Raw genomic sequence first — 23,851 nt, forward strand, 5'->3', positions numbered from 1 at the left:
GACGGTTTTGTACGACGTCTCTCAAAAAGCTCTCTCTCTGGTTCGGTAAATCCTTCAATTTCTGGTGGTCCTAGAGATCGAGTACGTCGCATACAACTATTAAAATAAAAAGAAACTATAATTAGATAAACTATTTTAAACTAACAAACAAAACAAATAAGAAAAACAAATAGTAAACAAGGCAAGTCCTAACTCGAGTCGTTCTTAATACGCCTCAAACCGTGTCCCCGGCAACGGCGCCAAAAACTTGATGTGCGAAAAAATATATATATATAAATAAAACACAAGTCGCAACTAAGCTTTAAAAACCAAACAACCTATCCTAGTTCACACAAACGGCAAGTGTACCGGTCGCGTATAGCACAGATGAGGAAAGTCCGGATATCGAACTCGAAGACACGTGAAAACGTTTATAATCACTAAACTCTAACCAAGACTCACCAAAATATTTAATTGATTTTTTTTAGATTTGATTTAACTACTTAACTTAACTAAATGAAAACTTTTAACAAAACTTCGGAAACTTTGACTGCGGTGATAAAAACGTCTACCTAGATAAGAATCATATTGAAGGAGATAACAAGACAATGGATTGAAAACTCTCACGACACCGGTTCTAAAGGATGACACAACTAAGGTTAGCTCAAGAAGGTCATATCACCTCTCGGTCTCACCAACAAACTCTAACTTATCTTAGTTGATTTTACGAACAAACCGGGAAAACAAATTATTAACGTGTTCTAATACCGACTCACCTCTCGGTCTCACCGACACACTAGCCTAATGGAAACGAATACTACGCAACCAAGGATAGAGGAACAATTCAACTTAACTTAAACTAGACCAACTAATCGCTCAAACACCCAAACCCGAGAAGAACAAAACCCGCTCTCGCGCGATCTTAATTCTAACAAGTAAAAGTAATGAGACGAGTTTACTTCTTATCACCTCTCGGTCTCTAAGAAGGTGTTTCACAACTGATTTTATCTAATTAATTTACCTACTTATCCCTACGGTTGTACTTCCCGCAAATAAACCCTAAACACAAAGTAAAGAGCCTTAAACATGCAACAACTAATCAAAACCGATTCAATTAATTAAAGCACGAGGTTATTATGTATAATATTTAATTGATTTTTTTTTAGATTTGATTTAACTACTTAACTTAACTAAATGAAAACTTTTAACAAAACTTCGGAAACTTTGACTGCAGTGATAAAAACGTCTACCTAGATAAGAATCATATTGAAGGAGATAACAAGACAATGGATTGAAAACTCTCACGACACCGGTTCTAAAGGATGACACAACTAAGGTTCGCTCAAGAAGGTCATATCACCTCTCGGTCTCACCAACAAACTCTAACTTATCTTAGTTGATTTTACGAACAAACCGGGAAAACAAATTATTAACGTGTTCTAATACCGACTCACCTCTCGGTCTCACCGACACACTAGCCTAATGGAAACGAATACTACGCAACCAAGGATAGAGGAACAATTCAACTTAACTTAAACTAGACCAACTAATCGCTCAAACACCCAAACCCGAGAAGAACAAAACCCGCTCTCGCGCGATCTTAATTCTAACAAGTAAAAGTAATGAGACGAGTTTACTTCTTATCACCTCTCGGTCTCTAAGAAGGTGTTTCACAACTGATTTTATCTAATTAATTTACCTACTTATCCCTACGGTTGTACTTCCCGCAAATAAACCCTAAACACAAAGTAAAGAGCCTTAAACATGCAACAACTAATCAAAACCGATTCAATTAATTAAAGCACGAGGTTATTAGGTATAATCAAACAAAACACAGCCACTAAACACAATCTAATTTACTATTAAATCAAACTTTACATTAACAATTTAAGCCATAATCATTAACAATCCATATTACTAGTCAAAACCTAACAATATTCATCAAACCTAGGTAGAACAAACAAGATTAGCTACTCATTAGGTTTGGACAGCCATTAACATTCAAGTAAAACATCATAAACATCAACATAAACATAATCAAACTCATTCAAGATCCAAGAATAACTAAATCAAAGTTAAACAATCATTACTTGCAAAACAATCCAAAGAAAAAGATCAATTCAACTAGTTAGGGTTCTTGAACAAAAAACAAAGTTTAAAGATGATTACTTAAGGTTATTGAGCTGAGTTTATGGATGTATTTGATGCCTAGAAGCTGTACAAGACTCTCCTTGGTGTTCTTCTTCCTCTCCAGCCGTCACAACAGCCACCACAGCCGCCACAAGTTCTTTTTTTCTCTTCCTTTGCTGCTGCCGATTGCAACCTTGGCAGGAGTTAGGGTTCTTTTTTAATTCGGGATTTAGGGCTGGATAATGGCTGAAAACTAAGTTAATTAACTTAATATAATATCACGTAAGGCTTCTAACTTGTGGGTTTGGGTCGGGCCTTGAGTTGTAGCTTTGAAACTTGACCAAAAAGGCCCCTAAAGTCTTCCAACTTAACTCTTTTTTCACCATCTTTTATAAACCTACAATTAACATTTAAACTTTGTAAATTATTGCACTTAACCCCCAATACTTTCATAAAATAAGCAATTAAGCATAAAAACCATGATAAAATCATAAGGAAAGTAAGTGTGTTTTACTACACATCATTAATTCATCAAATATTTCTCTCGCTATCTCTCTCACACAAACACATACACATATATGGGCGGTAATGGGGCTTTACACCATAGTGGAACCTTATGGAGAGAGGGCTCAAAGCCTCATTTCTAGTAGCGGATCTAGACATTTAACTCAGTGGGGAGAAAATTAGGGGTGCAAACGAGCCGAGCCCGAGCTCGACCAGGCTCGAGCTCGGCTCGTTTAACTTACACAGAGCTCGAGATCGAGCTCGGCTCGTTTCGAGCTCTATTTTCAAAGCTCGAGCTCGGCTCGGGCTCGGCTCGTTTACCATTTATTAGTTATTTTATAAATAATATAATTATTTTTATATATTATTTTCTATTATATTTTATGTATAAATAATATATATTATTTAGTTATTTTTATTTATTTTTTATAACATTATATATATATATATATTAATTATTAAATATATATTTTAAAAAATTATATAAATGGCATGCTCGTTTAGGCTCGCGAGTCGGCTCGAGCTCGATAAGTGAAGCTCTGGCTCGGGCTCGTTTATTAAACAAGCTTACTTTTAGGCTTGAGCTTAGGCTCGGGCTCGATTAAGCTCGGCTCGTTCGAGCTTTTTAACGAGCCGATCCCGAGTAGCTCGCGAGCAGCTCGGCTCGTTTGCACCCCTAGGGAAAATATAACCAATAAAAATACACGACATTTTAACAAAATGTATATGACAATTATCCTCTAAGTGATTTCATTAATCTAATACTTTCTTCGTATCTCATCTCTTTGATTTGGGTGGTAATCCAAAATTCTGTTCATATCGACGGGATCCTAAAGAAGATTATCTAAATCAACTAAACTAGGTCCGGAGATTGGTTTAAAAAAAAAACTTTCCATAGCAAGTGAGCAACAAAAAAAATAAAATTAATAATATGAATTAGAACTTCTAAGTTCTAACAGTAAAGAGTAGCATATGAAACATTACCAAAAACAAATAAATAAAGCACCAATAACATAATAATATATAAGATAAAGAAATCAAGAAGGTTTACGAGTTAAGTTAATACGTACGATTTGATTTCCTTTTTTTCATTTATGTAAAAATGTATATGCGAACCTAATATATATGAAGTGTAGGAGTGGACTTGGTTTCATTTTATTAGGTTGGGTTAGGACTTCATAAAAAAATGGAAAATTGGATTTAAATAATCTCACCTTTAATGGATTGGCCAATAATAATCTCACCTCCGGTATTTCCCGCTGGCAGTCCCACCTTTTCAATGTTTATTGTTTTATAAACCAGCGTTAAAAAAACTTAACGGGGTTAAGTTTTTGATGATGTGACAGATGACTTGGCTTATTTAAATCATACATGGCTTTTTCTTTTTTTCCCACCTTTTTTTCATGAGGGCAAACTGGTCATTTTAATCTATTTAGTTAAAAACATTTAAAGAATTAAATTAAATTTTCTTAAAAGATTAAAAACAAATACATTTGATTTTTAAAATCAAATGTAATTAAAATATTTCTAGATATAACTCACCGTCTCCAACCTCCCGTCACCGTCTTCCCCACTCCACCGCTGCCACCGTCTCCCAGCTCCACCTACGCCACCATATCTCACCTCCACTGCAGCAAAAAACCCGTTAAAAACTCATCAAAACCCAAACTCATCTTCCTGCGGTCGTTCGTTATGGTTTACTTTATTCGAATCTGCACTGCACCAACACCAATGAAGCTCGCATGGCTCCGATCTCTCGAAACCGCAGCTCAAATCTCTGGAAACCGCACACACCGGCTGCGTCTAGACCTGCACGTGGCTCCTGTCCACCAACCTCCTACTCACTGGATCTCTAGATGAGTCCGTTAAGCTCTAGAATTCGGAGGACCTATCACTCGTCCGTACCACTGCATCAACCGTCTCCCACCACCACCGACGACCACAACGAACCCTTACGATGGCTATTAAGAAATCCATCTACTGATTCAGGCAAACACAAATCGTCAAACTCTCGCCCTAATTCCTAAATTAGCCATAATTAGGGATAAGCTTGATTCATGGATCGATCGATATTAAAAAAAATTGAAGCAAAAAATTGAACCCTAGGCATAGTTCTGACTTAACCCCGTTAAAAAAAGGGAAAAGCCATGTAGGATTTAAATAAGCCAAGTCATCCGCCACATAAGCAAAAACTTAACCCTGTTAAGTTTTTCTTAACGCTGGTTTATAAAACAAAAAACATTGAAAAGGTGGGACTGCCAGCGGGAAATACCGGAGGTAAGATTATTATTGGCCAATCCATTAAAGGTGGGATTATTTAAATCCAATTTTTCTAAAAAAACTGAATGTAAGGGGATAATAAAGAAATATAAGAGGGTTTAGAATTTTTTTAACTAAAATTAGCACTATAAAATGTAATATTATATAAAACCTATAAAAATCTGAGTGGGTGAACACCCCCCACTAACCTTAACATCCGTCCGCCACTGCTCATTTCACTCCTCATTCTCAATTTCGGCTCCAGTTTCATCCTTTCAACTTTTTAACTCTTTCTCTCTCTTGGTACAGTCATAGTTGTTTCCAAGTGGCTCATGAAAGTTTATCCCACTAATGGCTAAAGAGTTTGAAAGTAACACAAGATTCAACAAAATACAGTGGTGAAACAAACATCTCCATCATAAGTGTCGAAGGTTTATTTTTGTCCAAAACAACTAAGATTCCGTGTTCTTGGTTACCTCATGAAGTACCAAATTACCATTGTTTTAGATAAATACACAACCATTTACACGAACCAACTTCACCCAATCATGCACCCTCATATCACTTTGAATATAAATCAACACACACTTGAGTATAAACGTCTACGCTTTCGGGATTTGTTATGAGTAGATCTCTCTACCAGTCCAATTCATTCCTTCTTACAAACCTAGAGGTCAACAAAATAGATTGAGTATGCGTCAGGATGAATTTTTAAAATAGAGGATTAGGATAGGTATGAGTCAAGATGGGTAAAGTTAATCCATTTTGACCCAAGTGAAGGTTAAAATACAAAGAGTTTCAAAAACCCATCAAAAAAAGTTCATAAAAGAAAAAAAAAACAATAACTCAAAATATAAATAAAAAACGCAAAATGTAAAAAAAACTAAAATGTTTTCCCCATCATCCTCGTTCATTAAAAAAAACCCGGTTTTTTATCGGTTCAGGTTTGATTTTTTTGTTTTTTTTTTCAGTTCGGTTTTTCGTTTTTTCATTTTTTCATTTCAGTCGGTTTCACTATCTGTTCGGTTTCAATTATTTCGGTTTTGATTTTTTGGTTTCTATTCGGTTTCACGGGTTTTGTTTAAAATAAAATTGAATGGAACTTTTTTAGTCCATTCTAACCCATGAACAAACCCATTCTAACCCATAACCAAAAGTCACTAGCATTTTCCCAACACATCTTACCTCCTTGTAAAATTCTTTTAATCTATCCTAACCCTTTTCAATTTTTAAAATTATCCAAATTGACCCAAAACAACCTATTTGAGTTTGTTTTGCCAAACCTATCGACAAACACTACAAAATATAATAGAATAAAAAAACTTAATATGCACAAATAAACATCACGAAATAATATAAGTTTAAAAAAAATTGATGTTATCAAATGATCAATAACGACGGCATACATCATCAGAATCGTCATCGCTGATTAGTGATTAGAACCGCAACAACATCATCACCTAGTGAGTTATGATATTCATTTTCAACAAAAAAAAAATGTAGCAGTTTAAAAATCATCTAATAGATTAATTATGAATGAAAATAAAAAATACACAACTAACCATCCAAGATGATCAATACTTGGTCGCATAAGACGTTCCTGATTATCGGTTGCTCATTATCAAATTGAATCCTTTCAGTACCGTCTTTGTTTACACACACACAATTAATCTAAATTGATTCCACTCAACATGTTCAAACACAAGGTAATCACAAGACATGGTCCAATGATTAAGGCAAGTTGTTGGTCTTCTTTCTGTTAAGTTACCAGATTTGTCGAAACACACATTTCAACCCGTCCTAGCCTAGATAAGATCCATAAAGCCTGGCCCAATCAAGCAGCCCAACAAGCTGAATGGCGAATGGAAGAATGATCTGAAGATATAAGCGAGCGAACAAACATGGAGAAAAATGAATATTGTTTAGAATGTGGTTGTATTCTTTTTTCCATTTCCTACTCTGTAAACTTTAAGCTTCTTATCTCCTTCTTTATCGGTTGTCATGTATTACATTCGGCTCTCAGTCGTGATAATTCGGAAAATCAATAGAATCATATTTAGTACCTATCTGTATATATGTGAGTTGTGAAATAACCATTCTCAACAGAAAACATCCTAGAGCGTTGGTAAAAGAATGGGGTTTATTTTGCTACAAGGCTTGCTTCATAAATATGCAATAATATAATATAGTATTGTCGAAAATATCATACACTTGTTTATTTATTTACTAGTTTTTATCCCCCGTATCACGGGGGTTATTTTACATTATTCGTTTAATATTTATATATTTTTGGATTTTAATTTTGTTTATCATACAAAAGTTAATAATATAGTTAGTATTTGATGATGAAAGTGTTTCACAAATAAATGAGATGTTATAACCCGGTTTAAAAGCTATTTGGGTTTGGTGAGACCCACGACACGCTTATTTTTTTAAAAGAAATCATATATTAATTTTTAATATATTCCTACTTTATAGGATTTTCATATCAAATATTTAGTGAGATTAATTTTTAATTTAATGAGATATTATAACCCGTTTAAGTAATATCTGGGTTTGGTGAGACTCATACCCGTAAATTCAGGTTAAATGCATGAGAAGTATTCATTTACAAATAATGCAATCTGATGGCTTGAGAGAATTTAAAGAGCAATCAGAGAGCTTTTAATGGCTTCGTTTATATATATTATATATAGGTTAATAATCTTTATATATTCAAATGTTCGGTTTATGTAGATGTTAATTAATTAAATTTTCAGTCTATTGTTGTGTCAAAATTCAACCCCATAAACATGACCGTGAACAAAGAAAAATAGATTGATACACGTAATAATAATAAAAACATAAAAGCTAAACTATAAATTAAAATATTTTATAATGAAATTGTATGAATTTGCAAGTAATTTATACAATCTTGGTTTTCATGATTTACGTATAACAATTATATCTTGTTATAACAACAATTACTAATATATTTTTACATATAAAACACAATATAGTTAATATAACATTCATATCTATACTATATATAATACATAAGTAAAGGGCAAACATGTTACTTTTAGTATATCACTATTTTATATGATTTTTATATCAATATTTGGTGAGATTAGTTTTTAATTTAATGAGATGTTATAATCCGTTTAAGAAATATTTGGGTTTGATAAGACCTATACCTGTGAATTTTGGTCAAATGTATTAAAAACATCCATTTAAAAATCAAGCTAATCTGGTGCTCAGAAAAAGGGGAACGACCACATCACAATACGTAAGATTTTTATGATTTCGTTTATATATACATATAGATGTGTGTGTACAAATGTACGTTCACATGTGTATACAGGTATACTTTAATACACACATATGTAAGTGCATGTGATACACATTCATACAAGTATATAAGCACCAAGTCAAACTTGATCACACATGGAACATGGGGATTGCTACTTGTAGAACTCCATGACCCAGAAATTGATAACAAGGCATTCTGTTCTCATGCCACTGAATCCGGCCCGGACCAACTTAATGAATGTGGATGCCTAAATCGAAACACGAATTCAGGGTCTTTTCATGACAACTGTTGATAAAATAAATTTTGCTTATTACAAGTTTTGAACTAATAACTTATACTTTAGTAGCAACCAATCCTATCACCTTTGAGTTTACTTTACTCATTATAATATATCTATATATAATGTTTTTTTTTACTTGGGGGCCTTAATTAAGCGTAGGCCTAAAACCCTAACTTGTTTACGCTGTCACACGAGCCACCCTGAATCCGGGACATGTAGCCAATGCTAGAAATTCATCCTCCGTGCGCTCCTTTCCTCTGGGATCTTGTGTCATTATTATCGCATCTATATTGCTATTATTTTGAACACAAGAACTTGTATCTGGTAAGAAAGGAAGAATTGCATTGACTACGATAACTTTCCCATCATGTTGCAACGCCTTGTAGCAATTCTTTAACACAATACACAAAACTCATCACTCTAATCATGCAACATCCACTGTGTAATATATACTAGTAGAGTGTCCACGTGATACGACGACGACGGCAATTTGCAATGTTATACTTGTTTATGCTGGTTCATAAGTTGACTCGTGAGAAATTGTATAATACTTCGTAGTACTTTAGTTAGTTTTGTCATTCAATATTATTTTACAAAACTTTATTATATAATTGTTTTACTGTTATTACAGTTTAAAGTTAGTAGCATCAATATGATATATCTTTTCTATAAGCGTTACACATGTGAAATAAATAATAACATTAAAAGTATTGTGTACTTCCATAAACTATTATGACAATACAATACACTAAAACAAGAATAATAAATTTTAGTCATACTTCTCGTACATCCTAATTATCTCATCTTGATTTTTCAACAACCATACATCATCCTCGAACCTGTTATCAAAAGATTCACAAAGAGGTTGATGCCCCATTTGTTAATATTTGAATCACATGTGAGTATGTGACATGGTTTAACAATTAATTTGCGCCAAAATTAATTAGTGGGAATAAAAAATTATAAACTTTCTTAAATAATCTAGGCTCCTTTAGTTTAGGAAATTGATAAACATCGTGATAATGCAAATAATAATAATAATAATAATAATAATAATAATAATAATAATAATTTATGGGATGGTGCGTAAATGAATGCTTTTTACTTAATTTGTATGAGCATGTATATTTTTGGAAAATGTTGCTAATGTTTGTAACTGATAATTTATGAGATGGTGCAAAGAGACAAATTTGTATAAAAATTAAACTATGAATTTGAAAAAGTCAGATGTTGACTTCAAAATTCAAATTGAATGTTAGGATTTATTGTTATCTAATTTTTCAGGAGCTGCACATTAAAAGGGCTAAGTAATAATGCTGGCGTTTGATAAACAACTTAGAATGTTGATAGTGTATGTGGTGAACTTCTGTTAATATTATCTTGGGTAAATTACAACCTTATTGCGCAGATACCATTATCGGTTTAGGCAATGGAATGTTGTGAAAAATTCGCATATTAACAATTTTTATTAAATTTTTCATGCAGCCTACTTCAATTCAATAATGCACGAAGGCAAGCTGCTACCATGGTGAATAATATGCTAGAATCAGCAACTCCATATTGAATAAAAGTTTTTGTAAGTTTTTTTTGTTTCCGTAATGTGGTGTACGTGTAATTTGTACACTTGAATCGTAGGTGATTTTATTCTTTTGGCATTGTTAGTATAGTTACTTTGGTGTACAATGTTAATTTTAGTTATGAAACAAGTATTATAGATGAATAGTTAAATATGTAACAAATGGTTTACATATTCTATTTATCTAAAACTTTTTATAAATGCAGTGAATATGTTACAGTAACTGAATTTAATAGAAACTAGGCTTTAATGCTTTATAACCCGTGCGTTGCACGGGTTTGTGATAATATGATTACAGAATAAATTTTACAATGGGGATCATGCCAAGTATCTTCTATTGGCAAAGCAAACTGCAAAATAATATTTGATCAAATAAATAAACTCAAGAAATACGAATGCTCTCTCCACTAAAAAGAAATTTTGATGCACGTGTAGTGAAGCATGTACCTGTGATTATACAAATGCTATGATGCATACAATTGTACTCCCAAAAACTAAAAACCCGTAGAAAACAATCAAAGAACATAAACCATTAGCCACTGTAGCTGCCATTGGGCAAAATTTAACAATTCTATTATCAATTTACAATCATAAGAACTGAGTCTGTAAAAGTAGTGTAATGAAAGCATGGTGGCATCTTAGCGCAATCGCCGACCGTCCCTAGCCAATAGTCCACCATAAAATAGAGTGTCGTCCCTAGCCAATAGTCCACCGTATAACAGAGTGTCGTCCCTAGCCAACAGCTCACAGGTTTTGTGACTGGCAAATAGTCAAAGCTTATCTCAACTCTGTGGGGAAAGATATTAAACTTAGTTAGAGAATAACTTAGATGTATTAATTATAATGTTTAAAATAAGTAATTTAGTGAAATACCTTGAACTGCGTAGGCTATTAAATTGAATTCAATTTATTTGTTTTTGAGTTTCAAATAGCAACTTAGCATACATTCATAGTTTCAATCTTTTAAGCTTCAATGAGACCTATAACGCATATGCAATAAAATGATGTTTATAAACATCTCTCACACCACTAATATGAATATTATCTATTTTGTTTCTTTTTAAACTATACATTCAGTTTCAAGAACAATTATGCTGATGTCACTTCAATTTGTGTTTCAACCTCTAAAGTGTAAATCAATAACATATGTGATTATGTGATCACCAATTTGGCAATTAGTGACCAATTGTTATAAGCTAGCAAACTTAGCATAAGTATATAAAGATAATGTTAAGAGATTAATGATTACCTGGCGATCATGTTGACTGGGAATTCGTCTCTAATTAGGACTAACATCTTGATAACGACAACATTAACAATCATGAAGTAAACATTGACACACAACCGATGATAATCGAAGTTAACAACTTTTCAGGTAACAAACTGTTGACAAAAGAAAAGCAAAGCCCAGACAGCAATAAATCAAATCCGAAAAGAAAATATACACGCAACCGAAAGAAATAACGAATCAACCATTTAATTATCATTCAATTCCCAAGAACCGATGGCCACAAAATAAATAAAAACAAAGGCACTTAAGAATTAGGTGATTAAAATTAGGTGTAATGGATGAAGAGGTATGTACCCCGCCTCAACACCGAGCAAGGCGGGTCAACCCACAACATAAAGACATTATGAAGGCACAAAGCCAAAGCATATGCGCATGGCGCATACAAAACATGCCCAGGCACACATATGCTCGCGCATCACATATGCGCGCGGCGCATCAGCGCGCGGCGCATGTCACATGCTCGTGCATATCACATCTGCCCAGGCACACATATGCTCGCGCATCACATATGCGTGCGGCGCATCAACGCGCGGCGCATATCACATGCTCGTGCATATCACATCTGCCCAGGCACACATATGCTCGCGCATCACATATGTGTGCGGCGCATCAACGCGCGGCGCATATCACATGCTCGTGCAAATCACATCTGCGCATGAAATATCTGCGCGTGAGAATAAAAAGAAGACCTCGCGCATCCTCAGGATTGGCGCATATCACACATGCACATAATCGGCCTCGTCCTTATCCAAATTAGGATTAGGGCAACCTAGATTGTGCACGTCAGACAACCTTCCAGAAGGCATCTTTTTAAGGAGTAGGAATATGCTGATGTTGACAGCTGCCAAATGAAAGGTCGACAACTCAGCATGACACAAGTGCTACCACGCGATTACAACCAACAAGAAAGCGCCAGGTGTCCCAGAGGACACGTGGCGTAATGCGATTGGAAGAGGCCAACGAGGTTGAACCCAATCAGTGGAAACCCTAGCACTATAAATACAGCATCAACTCCACTTTGATGGATATTCATACTCAATCATTGACAGTTACAGGCAGTGATATCACATTCAATCATATTGAATTACATTCACTCACAGTCAGTTACAGACAAACACACAGTCACACAATCAGAGAGTATTCAGCTATTACGCAAGACTCTTGAGATTCCCTTACTCTCACATATTATTATCTTCTCCACCATATACTTATTCTCACGCCGGAGGGTTACCCCAAAGAGGACCCCTCTGTCCCTTTCTGAGGGGTAAGTTAACGGCGTTGTTCATTTTGTAGGTGGAAGAACACAGATCCAGAAAAACCATCGGTGAAATAGTACAATCGAAACCCGAGGAAAGTAGATCTGCTACCAGTGAGTAGATCCACGTTTCTTCATTGGCGCCATCCACTGTTACAAACGGCAATCAGATCTCATCAGATCTACATAAAAAAAAAAAATCAATCACCATGGTTTCTGGCGCTCGTAACGCTGATCAAGCTCTGGAGGATATTGAACGTGAGGGTGTCAATGAGGGACAGCAGTTTCTGAGGGTGCCGCGTGATTCTACGCGCACCACCAGTAACCGTCCCCTCATCACAACCCCTCACGGCCAGACTGAAACTCCTCCAGACGATCTCACGTTACAAAATATGACCGGCGCGAAACTGAAAGGACCAATGGGTCCAGAAGAAGAAACAAATGATCCGAATGAATGGCTCATAAACGAGCAGCGGCGTCTGATGGAAAAGTACAATGAAATGGTCAAACAGAAGAAGCTAGCCGACCAAACACAAAGGCAAGCGTTTGATAAGCAGACTACAAAAAGGCCGCGCGCACCGGAAGAAGGACATTCTGTTCACACTGCACACACTGAGTTCAGTGATGAAGAAGTGCATAGCATGAGGAAGACGCGGGATACTCATGCAGGAGGCTCACAGCTCCGCGCGCCTGTGAACATGGCGCCTGGAGCCAGAGCCGATCTGGATCTGCACATGCCGTACAGCCCACCAGTCAGAGGGCAAGTGGACGTAACCACACCCTACAGACCAGCCATCTTGGTGAAACACTCAAAGTTCACTGCGCGCATCACGCAGGCTCCCATCCAGCACAAGACCAAGATGCCAAGTGGTCTGGGAAAATATGATGGCACAACAGATCCAGATGACTTTTTGCAAGGTTTCTATAACACGGGAAACCTAGAGAGCTGGACGATGCCAACATGGTGTCACATGTTTGCCCGCTGCCTTACGGGCGCGGCGCGGGTCTGGTTCGAGAGCTTGCCGACTGGGCAAATTGATGGGTTCGAGGAACTATTGGAAAAGTTCCAAGCCCACTTCGTACAGCAGCGCAGACACACGCGCGATCCTGATGACATCATGCACTGCGTGCGCAGGAATGATGAAACGATTGAGGACTACATCACTCGTTTCAATCAGGAGTCTCTGGCAATCGGGGGTATAACTGAGCAACTCCTGCGCGTGGCTTTTATACAAGGCGCGCGCAGTGATCAACTCCGCCGAGCTCTCGTAAGCAAAGATGGCATGCCCACCACGTGGGCCAAGTTAATGGAGGCATCGCGAGTTTTCGCGAGAAATGAAAAACAGATTGCCCAAGATAGGGCAAGAGAAAGAGCGCATCAGGCTGAATCACCGCGCAGCAAAGAGAAGAGGGCCAAACAGAACTCTGTATGGTCCAGGTTGCAGCCAACAAGTTTTTCTTCCACAGAAAAGCAAACGCAACCAAGCTCACCCCAGCCCCAAAAAGATGTTCGTAATCGCGGGGAGGGTGACAAGAGGGAGGGCGGCAGAGATCCTAGCAGACCTCTGCCAAGAATATGGACTCCCCTCACTAAAACACCTTCACAGGTGTTAAGTACTGAGAATGTCCAATTCAAGCCCCCCAAGCAACTACACTACAAGGGACCGCAAAACAGTGGCAAATATTGTGAATTTCACAGGTCCCCGGGCCACAACACCGACGCATGCCATCATTTAAAGGATGCGATCGAGAAGGATGTAAAATCAGGCAGGCTGGCTCACTTGGTGAAAAACCAAAGAATAGAAGATGAGCAACCGGAAGGAGCCTCTGCCAGCAAGAAATACAAAAGAATCTGTGTGGCTGAGGGGGGACGACAAGGGCAGACGTCAAAAAAGAGAGGAGCGCAAATCCACGGAGATTGGCGCGAGCAGCAAGTCATCTTCCCAAGAATCAGGGGAGGCCCTTCAATAAGCAGTCCTCTCGTCATCACCACACACATTGCTCATTACGAAGTGTCAAAGGTCCTGGTGGACACTGGAAGCGAATCTGACATTATGTATGAGCAATGTTTCAGAAAGTTAGACCCGGCAGACCAAGCGCGGCTCGAAATTGTGAACGCACCAATCTGTGGTGTTTCAAATGAAATCATCCATCCCCTAGGCCAGATTCAGTTTGAACTAACTATGGGGGATGATGAGCACAAGCGAGCCGAAGTTGTCAACTTCTTGGTCTTGCCCACCACGTCATGCCACAATATGATCCTGGGTAGGGGAACGATTGCCCAATTTAATGCTGTACCGTCGCCAGCGCACGGCGCATTGGGGTTCCCTACACCAACAGGCGTAACATTTGTTTACCGCGATCATTTGTGCGCAGTGACAAGTACGCCGCGGGAAGGGAGAATGAAACTTCCAATGGCGGACAATGCGCCAGAGAAGTGGATTTTAAACCCAAAATTCCCAGAGCAAACGGTCACAATTGGCGCTACCATTTCAGACGAAACGAGATTGAGAATGAAAAGGTTGCTCACAAAATACACGTCGGTCTTCGCGTGGCAACACTCCGATATGACTGGGGTCCCGCAAGACTTGGCGCAACATTCTCTTAACACGTTCAAGTCGGTGGAGCCAATTGCTCAGAAAAAGAGAATCATGGGGGATGAAAAGGCGAAGGCCATGAATGAGCAAGTTGAGGACCTGTTGCGCGCAAACATCATCCGCCCGATCCGATACCAGACGTGGGTAGCCAATCCTGTGATGGTAAAGAAAAGCAACGGGTCATGGAGGATGTGTATTGACTTCAAGGACCTCAACAAAGCATGTCCGAAAGACTGTTACCCCCTCCCAAACATCGACGCAAAGGTGGACTCCGTGGCGCCATTCAAGCTCAAATGTTTCCTGGATGCCTACAAAGGCTATCACCAGATTCAAATGGCACCACAAGACGAAGACAAGACTGCCTTCAGAACCGACAAGGGTGTTTTTTGTTACACAAAAATGCCCTTTGGTTTAAAGAATGCGGGCGCCACATATCAGAGACTTATGGATTCGGTTTTCAGTGAACAAATCGGAAGAAATCTAGAAGTCTACGTTGATGATTTGGTGATCAAGAGCAGGGAGGAGAGACAAATGCTCAAAGACATCGAGGAAACTCTTCAGCGCCTAACGGAAGTTAACATGAAGCTCAACCCGAGCAAATGTACTTTCGGCGCGGAAGAGGGGAAATTTCTTGGTGTAATGGTCACTAAGGATGGTTTCAAGGTGAACCCTGAAAAGGTGGAAGCCATCCTTGACATGCCTTCACCATCCACCATGAAAGAGGTTCAGAAGCTGAATGGTAGATTGGTGTCAATCAACAGGTTCCTAGCGAACCACGCCAGTAAATCTACTCCATTCGTTAACACTTTGAAGAACTGCTTGAAGAAGAGCCAATTCAAGTGGACGCCTGAGGCTGAGCAAGCTTTCAGTGAGATAAAAGAATGTCTCATAAAGCTGCCCGCGCTAACAGCTCCACTTCCTGGCGAAACCCTTACATTGTACCTGTCAGCTGGAGACCGCGCCATCGGCGCAGTATTATTGGTGGATCGCAAGGGGATCCAAACGCCAATATACTATGTGAGTCGGGTGCTGACAGACCCTGAGACGCGCTATTCCATCATGGAAAAGTTAGTTTTGTCACTAACACACGCGTCGCGCAAGCTCCATAGATACTTCAATGGTCATCCTATTGAAGTTCTGACTGGTTACAACATCCAGCAAGTCTTGCGACGCCCCGCGCTCTCCGGAAGGCTGACAAAGTGGGCGTTGGAATTAGGTGAACACACGATCACCTATAAGCCCCGTCCAGCAATAAAGGGTCAAGTTTTAGCGGATTTCATCACGGAAATCCCAGAGGGAAAGATTGAAGAAGCTCAGCGCGAGGTAGACCCTCCGCGAGCAAATGATGAAGAAGATGTTTGGAGGCTATTCACTGATGGAGCCTCCAACAGCGAAGGGTCAGGCGCAGGGCTCAAACTGGTGGACCCTGATAATCATGAATATACTTATGCTATTAGGTTGGACTTTAAGAGTACCAACAATGAGGCTGAGTATGAAGCCTTGCTGGCTGGTCTGCGCATTGTGCGCAAGTTTGGAGTTAAAAGGCTAGAGGCCCATGTTGATTCTTACTTGGTAGCTGCTCAGGTCAACGGCCTTTATGACGCCAAGGAGAACACAATGCCTCTATATCTAGAGCAGGCAAAAAAGCTCGTTGAGCAGTTTGACTTCTTCAAAATCATACACATCTCGCGCAGCGAAAACAAGTCCGCTGACGCGTTGAGTAAGATGGCATCAACTAATTTTGATCACTTTGGCAAAGATGTCAGGGTGGAAGTGATGAGCAACCCGTCAGTGCAAACGCAATCTGTCCTTGTAATTCATACAACCCCTTCATCCTGGATAACTCCAATAATGGAATTCCTGAAGGAGGGGAAGTTACCGGACGATCGCGCACAGGCGAGAAAGATAAGACACAAGGCGCAGAACTATGAACTACTTGATGGTACATTATATCGACGCTCTTATCTTGGACCGCTCATGAAATGCCTGGATGCTGAAGAAGCAAGCTATGTGATTAGGGAGATTCACGAAGGAATCTGCGGAATACACGCTGGCCCGCGCATGGTGGTTGCCAAGGCAATGAGCTCAGGCTACTATTGGCCAGGCATGTACTTGGATGCGCTAAAAGAAATCCAAAAATGCAAGGCATGTCAGAGCTACGCGCCAAACACCATGCGGCCAAAGAACAACTTGATTCCAGTGACCTCCGCATGGCCTTTCCACAAATGGGCCATTGATATTGTGGGGCCCCTGCCGCAAGCGCAAGGGCGAGTGAAATTTTTGGTAGTGGCGGTAGACTATTTCACAAAATGGGTTGAGGCCAAGCCACTAGCAAAAATCACAGCTGAGGCGATGAAGCAATTTATCTGGAGCCACATCATTTGCCGTTTTGGCCTTCCTATGGAAATTGTGAGCGACAATGGCAAACAATTCACTGACAGGAAGATATCCAGCTGGCTCAAAGAATTGCACATCAACCAAATCTTCACTTCGGTCTACCACCCTCAGGGGAATGGCCAAGTGGAGCGCGCGAATCAAAGTTTGTTAAATGGACTGAAGAAAAGGTTGGAGGGAGAATCCCATTCTTGGGTCGAAGAGTTACCTAATGTCCTGTGGGCGCACAGGACATTAAGCAAAAATAGCAATGGCGAATCTCCGTTCAGCCTAACCTATGGGAAAGAGGCTATGATCCCAGCAGAGATTGGATGCCCATCCCATAGGGTACTCATGATGAGCAAGACTGATAACGAGCGCGAAAGAAGATTGGACCTCAACTTGCTTGAAGGGCGCAGAGAAGCGGCTATCATCAATGAAGCCAAATACAAGAAAAAGCTGGAAAAATATTATAATCAGCGCGTTAAAGAATGCCACTTCAAGAAAAATGATTTTGTCCTTCGAAACAATGAAGCTAGCCGCGCAATACCCCCAGGAAAGATGTCCCCCAATTGGGAAGGACCTTATCAAATCTCAGAAGAATTGGGGAAAGGCGCGTACACTTTAAAAGATTTGAAGGGAAAAAAGATACCGCGCGCGTGGAACGCGGCACAGCTTAGAAAATGCTTCATGTAAAAGTTCAAATATGTAATCAAGGCTTTTAAGCCATCATTAATGATGATTCGCGCTATCTTTCAATATTTGTTCTATTACCTTTGCATACATGTTTCACACTTCCTTTATTAATTTGAAGCAATATGACAACACTATATTGCCTTCAAAACAAAATAAAACGAAGTAAAACATACATGCGCGAGCCTTAGCTCAAATGCGTTAACGAGTCTTAACTCTAAAACGTCAGGGCCTTAGCCCAAACCTACGAGCCTTAGCTCAAACATGTTAATGAGTCTTAACTCTAAAAACGTCAGGGCCTTAGCCCAAAACAAAGAGCCTTAGCTCAAAACACTCACAAACATCCATCTTACATCCCGCGCAGCCTGATCATAAAAATCCTTAAACACAACTAAGCCAAAGTACATGCCATATCATAGTTGTTAAGGTCTCAGGTCGAGGTCGCGCGCGGAATCATAGTGGATATCTGAGTAACACATGCTGACATGTAATGGCTAAAACTCATACTTCCATATAAAAACCGCGCGACAACGACGCGCAAAAAAGGAATTGAGAAAAGATATCGCGCATGTCAGCATAAACAAGATACTGCGAAACCACTTACAAAATAGGACTATGGTTAAATGAATAATTTCCTTACAACCTTGTTCTTATTTTAACGTGCAAGCATATCTTATATCTATACAAACAAACATGAAGTGATGAATGGAAATGCGCAAGATGTGGAAAAGGGAAAACAAATTTCATTCCATAGCATTGAAATTTACAAGTATAAAAAAAAAAAATAAATAAAATTTGATGAAGGGCTTCTCAAGTCTCCACGTCGACGTCAGCCGCTTCATCACCCTCATCATCTCCCTCAGCATCTGGCGCGGCCCGCTCCTCATCTCCGAACTGACCATAGTCAAGTCGTTCCTCCTCAATGGAGTCTTCTATCGCGACGGTGTCAGGAGCAGATTCTTTCGCCGCGCCAGAGCCGCTGGCAGGAGCAACATCCCCCGCGCCACCATCTTCGCCACCAGCCCTCTCGCATTCATCGAGCAACTTCTTTAGCGCGCCGAGGTCGGGCTGGTCAGCAAGCGCAGCTATCTGCAAATCATTAGAAAAGTATTTAGTACAAAACACTTGGAAAATTAATCAAGAAAAACTCATTAAGGTCGAGGTACCTGCATAAGGATGGGGATGGGAGTATTCATATACTTCTCCCCCACCGCGGCCATGTCCGCGCAGGACGCGTCGCTCTTGTAAGGGTACTCGGATGGGTTCTTCTTCAACATGCCATATTCATACCCATCCGTAAACCCTTCAGCTCGACCCACCAAGCGCGCGGCAGCATTGCAGTCCATCACAAGGGCCTGAAACTCGGCGGAATATTTCATCGCCAAAGCGCAACGAGTCATGCCCTGTGACACCAGCCATTGGCGATCCTGCGCGAGGCCAGCAACAGACGTCTCGAGGGCAGGAACCTGTGAGTTTAATAACTCAACAGTTTCCTTGGTCTTTCTTAGCTCCTCTTTATCAGACGCTGCTGCCGCCAAAATTTTTTCTTTCTCCGCCTGCGCAGCATCAAGTGCTTCCTGGCTAGATGCTGCCGTCGCCAAGGCCTCATCCCTATCGGCCTGCGCGACCGCCAACTCCTTCTTCAGGCGCGCGACCTCACTCTCCAGTGATGATTTCTCAGTGATACTCTGGACGATAGCTTGGTCACGCGCCTCAGCCTGCTGTTCCAAGACACGCACTCTCCGCGCGTACTTGGCAACTTCGGCCTCCGCCACCTGCTGCTTCTCCCGCGCAGCCTGGAGCTCATGCCCGCGCTTAATAAAGGCGGTGTTGGCACTTGCTCGGTTTTCGCTGAGCTCCGCCTGGAGTTTCTCAGCTCGTGCGCGAGCATCAGAAAGGTTCCAGGCAGCCACCTTAGCCTCTTGCTGGGCTGCCACAAGAGCATCGCGTACTTTAATATAATCGCGATGAAGCTCTTGGGAGGCAGCAAAGAAAGCTGACCCAGCGAAAATGTGATCGTTGAGCAAGTCAGCGCGGGTGCGCTCCTCCTGATACCTCCTTTCAGTAGGAGGCACGGCATGAGCCCAGAAGTCCTCGCATACGCCCATGGATTGGAAGGAACTGTCTTCATTAATATTCCATCTCGGGCGGTAAACGTGGTCACCTTCCTGCAAAACACAAGAAATGTTCTAAGTCATAAAACATACTTATATGGAGGTACGCGCAGCGGAGCAACAAATTAAAACATACCTGCGGGGATGAAGCAGAAAAGTCAGCGCCAGCCCCACCAGAAGTCTGCGCTGCGAAGTCTTGTGGCATCGCAGGGCTGGCGCGGTCTCCCAAGGAGTCTTCAGCTTGAGCCCCCTCATCCTCCTCATCTTCTTCAATAGGCCTCTTCTCCTGCGGTCTGGAGGGCTCCAAACCAGCCTCGCGGAGAGGGCTGCGCATAGGAGGAGGCGAGGGAGGTCTCGACGCCGCCAGTTCGGCGCGCAATACGGCTTCCTGCTCCATTGTAATCCCAATAAGGGGAGAATCAGCACTAGCAGGAGCAGGACCAGAACCAGCGGCGCCGCCAACGGCGCCAGGAGTGTCACCGGCAACTTGTACGCCAACTACAACTCCTATGAACAAATCAACAAGGAAAATTGGTTTATGACTGGATCCAAAAGAAAAAATTCAGAAGACAATGGCGCAAAACATACCTTCGCGCAATTCTGTTCGCGCGGCGAACATCGCCATAAAGTTCATTCTACCCTTCTCAGAGGGTAGAACGGGGGACTTCGAAGCAGACCCCGGCGCAGCCTCGGCACCTTGTGGCGCCTGCGGCTGATCTGCAACCGTCGCCGGTCCTGCAAACATTCAAAGGAGCAAGGGTTTAATAATAATTCAATCAGATGAAGATAAGCAAAGTATACTTGTCGCAGGCGCGGCACTGCTTCTCTCTTCAGCCGCGCGAACGGAGGAGGTGACGCCACCATACCTCAAGTGGACAGGAGGTCTGCCCACTTTCACAGGCAGGGAAGCTAAAGAACCCTTGGTGGTAAACACCTGGGTTTCCTTAGGTCCCTTCGTTTGAGCATGGGGATGAGCGACAGGGGTGTCATCTTTCTTTTGTCTCTTACTGCCTCCTGCGCCAGATTTCCCCTTAGCTTTGCGCTTTAGTAGGGGCGCCTCCTCTTCCTCCTCCTCCTCCTCCGCGAGCTCCAGCTCGTAGTTTTCGAGCGCATCTGCAAATACAATCAACAGAACTGTTAATAAATTTTGGTATTCTAAAGGAATAAGCATAAATGCGAAGGCTTACCAGGCGCGTCGCTATCAAAATCAAATTCCAGATCCACAGGGATGAACATGTCATCGAAGCGATCTGGGAAACCAACCTCCCCAGCGCCAAGCGCGACGGAGCCACCCTCCACTTGATCATCATAAGCGGCGTGGATATAATCCTTGGTGACTGCACAAAAACAAGTCAACTGATATCAGCAAAAAGAATTATGTTCGCGCAGAAAAAGAAATAAAGCAATGAAATAAACTTACACAACCCGTCGACTTGGATTACGGGCTCAAGCGCGCTGTCAGCCCACAGCTTACTCATGCCGACCCCTACCAGCGCCTCCTCGCGAATGCTCTTGGCGGGGGATGGTTCAGTGGTCAGCTTATTAACCCAGGCGCCAGTTGGGTTCTTGAGGACACCCTCATCCGCAGGTGCAGAAGAGATAGAGCGCATGGTCATACGGATGGGGATCACACCAGCCCTTATGTAAAAGAACCTCTCAGACCAGTCATGAAGGCTCTTGAATGAAACAGTGGAGCACTTCACCTTCTGACTGCTAGGAATAAAAGAGAACCAATTGTCTTGGATCTTGGGCTTGTAAAAATACTGAAAGCGCCGAGGAGTGGGCTCCTCGCGCTGGGATTTGCACATGAACTCAAAGTGAGTCATGCGCACGAGTCCAAACGGATGGACTTGGGATATATGAATCCCATAGAACTTCAGCAGTGCACCCACAAACCTTGTTATCGGGAGACGAAGGTTGCAGTGGGTGAAAAAATGGCTATATAGGGATATATAGCCGGCAGGCGGGTCCGCCGCCGTTTGCCCGGCCCCAGGCAACATGCAGCCAAACAGGGTGGGAAAGCCCTGAGAGGCGATAAGGCTGTCAAGATCAGCCTGCCTCAATTTGCAGGGGATTTCATTCCACCTCCTCACCACCTTGGTCCTCCTTACCTCCTCCGATGAGCCCTCAGCAACCTTCTTCCCCTTGCCTTTCTTCTTCAACGTCGACATCACTACGGATTTCACGCGGCGTTTTCGAGAAACGATTGAGGTGATCGACGGGTTTGAGGAGTCCGAACTATCAGACATACAACTGAAAATCAAATGGAAACTTCTGAAGAACGGATATTTGGGAAGCAGAAAAAAGGATAATCAGAAGACAAAGAAAGAAAAGCTTAGAAGAATAAGCAAGAAGGTGAAGGATAAAAACTCTAAGGGCTGGCTTTTATAGGCCCAGGAGAGAGAAATTTTGATAAGCGTGATGCTGAACGGACTTCACGCGCCCCCACTCGCAGGTCTTGGCCAATGCGAGCGTCACACGTGTCCCTGACACTGTGTGAGGAGACATGAAAGGAAACTATACGGCTGCTGCCAGAGTTCACGCGCCCCCACTCGCAGGAACGGACCAACGCGAGCGCGACACGTGTCCCTGACAGCATGTGAGGGGACACGAAAGGAAACTGTAGCACCTCGAGCACACGAAATGTCTGACACGTCTCCATCACTGACCCACGTCAGCAACCGTCACGTACACAGACGATTCGTTTTCAACCAAATGGATAGAACTTCGCGCAACGATGGAAACAACCAAGAAAACGACAAAACCCCTTTAAAAGACCAAATCAGTAAGTCTAATATCTATCTTACCGCGCTCGCGCGAGATAAGACACACATTAGACTGGGGAGGCTTGAAGAGGTATGTACCCGCCTCAACACCGAGCAAGGCGGGTCAACCCACAACATAAAGACATTATGAAGGCACAAAGCCAAAGCATATGCGCATGGCGCATACAAAACATGCCCAGGCACACATATGCTCGCGCATCACATCAGCGCGCGGCGCATGTCACATGCTCGTGCATATCACATCTGCCCAGGCACACATATGCTCGCGCATCACATATGCGTGCGGCGCATCAACGCGCGGCGCATATCACATGCTCGTGCATATCACATCTGCCCAGGCACACATATGCTCGCGCATCACATATGTGTGCGGCGCATCAACGCGCGGCGCATATCACATGCTCGTGCATATCACATCTGCGCATGAAATATCTGCGCGTGAGAATAAAAAGAAGACCTCGCGCATCCTCAGGATTGGCGCATATCACACATGCACATAATCGGCCTCGTCCTTATCCAAATCAGGATTAGGGCAACCTAGATTGTGCACGTCAGACAACCTTCCAGAAGGCATCTTTTTAAGGAGTAGGAATATGCTGATGTTGACAGCTGCCAAATGAAAGGTCGAAAACTCAGCATGACACAAGTGCAACCACGCGATTACAACCAACAAGAAAGCGCCAGGTGTCCCAGAGGACACGTGGCGCAATGCGATTGGAAGA

This window comes from Bidens hawaiensis, unplaced genomic scaffold (genome assembly GCF_021521415.1).
Source record: "Bidens hawaiensis isolate Kalapana, Puna unplaced genomic scaffold, B.hawaiensis_p1.1 tig00018741_1, whole genome shotgun sequence".
Lineage (NCBI taxonomy): Eukaryota > Viridiplantae > Streptophyta > Magnoliopsida > Asterales > Asteraceae > Bidens > Bidens hawaiensis.